Below are 1,417 nucleotides of genomic sequence, written 5' to 3' on the forward strand. Positions count from 1 at the left end.
CACCACCACCACCACCACCACAATCTCACCCTGTCCAAAGCATCCTGTACAATGGCCTCACTCTCTGTGTCCAGTGCAGACGTAGCCTCGTCCAGCAGGAGAACCCGTGGGTCCTTGACCAGTGCCCGGGCGATGGCAATCCTCTGTTTCTGACCGCCGCTCAGCTGTGCTCCTCTCTCACCCACATGGGTTTCAAATCTCTGGGAAAGAAATCGGTAAAAAAAACTCCATTGTCATTTGTTTTAGTAGAGGTTTTACAGCGCTCGCATCTGCAAAAGATTATGTGAGCGCCATAACTCCATTGTTTCTGAGTCGTGTATTGGTCGAAAAACTCCATTGTCATTATTTTGTTTTAGTAGAGGTTTTAAGGCGCTCGCAACTGCATAAAGTCATGTGAGCGACATAACTCCATTGTCAGACAAATTAATGTTTCTGAGTCGCGTATCGGTCGAAAATCTCCATTGTCAGACAAGTTAATTTGAGGCGTGCTGACAAAATGAGTTACTTCTCAGAATCCACAAGCGGAGATGTTGGCCCCAAATCAAAACAGGGGTCAAATTTGTAGATCCTCTATTGATGCCATACTCTTTAACTATAACACGCTTTATAGTATTTCATATTTATAAATTGTAAAGACTTCATCTATAAGCGTGATGTTTCTACATGTATTTCCATAGGTCTCGAATACGAGAAGTAACTCATTTGTGAAGCAGCGTGGTGTAATCAACCGCTCGTCAAAATAATGAAGTCCGAGAAATCGGCATTTTTCTACTAGTTTAGAAAAATATTTCGAATTTTTGTTTTTTGGCTCAACACCTTGTATGTTCATTCAAAAACACTTTTATGTGTGGATTTTCTAGAAAAACGTTAAAGGCACAAGTTATGTAAATTTGCAGTTTCCAAGTATTCTTAAGCTATGGAAGTCAGTAAACTTTGGCGTCCATTTTCACGATAATTTTACTTCTGAAACCTGGCTGCCCCACCTCCTTCAATCACAAATATATCGACTTCTATCCAAGATAAATGGACAATTTTTCATCAAAAACTAGGCAAATGAACAACCTTTTAAGAGGACACCAATAACTCCACATGCCCCAAAAATTGTCGAGCGCCTGATTCAACCGCGTCGTGACTCATTTTGTCAGCACACCTCACATTTTGTTTCCACTACTCACGTCTGGCATCTTCATGATAAAGTCGTAGGCGTTGGCGTTCTTGGTGGCCTGGACAATCTCGTCCATTGTGACGTTCTCCCGGCCGTACCGGATGTTCTCAGCGATGGTGGTGGCGAACAGAACCGGCTCCTGGCTCACCAGCCCGATGTGCTGACGTAACCACCGGATGTTGATGTCACGCACGTCCACACCGTCCAGACAGACCTGAGGACAGACACGAGAGCGTGTTGGTTGGGGGGGGG

At 44.1% G+C, this 1,417-nt stretch overlaps 1 pseudogene; it reads right to left on the minus strand.

Moving 5' to 3' along the window:
* The window catches only part of LOC101849765, a 25,476-nt pseudogene that overhangs the window by 7,347 nt on the left and 16,712 nt on the right, over window positions 1-1,417 (minus strand).

Source organism: Aplysia californica, unplaced genomic scaffold (assembly GCF_000002075.1).
Source record: "Aplysia californica isolate F4 #8 unplaced genomic scaffold, AplCal3.0 scaffold00173, whole genome shotgun sequence".
In the NCBI taxonomy this organism is placed as follows: Eukaryota; Metazoa; Mollusca; class Gastropoda; order Aplysiida; family Aplysiidae; genus Aplysia; species Aplysia californica.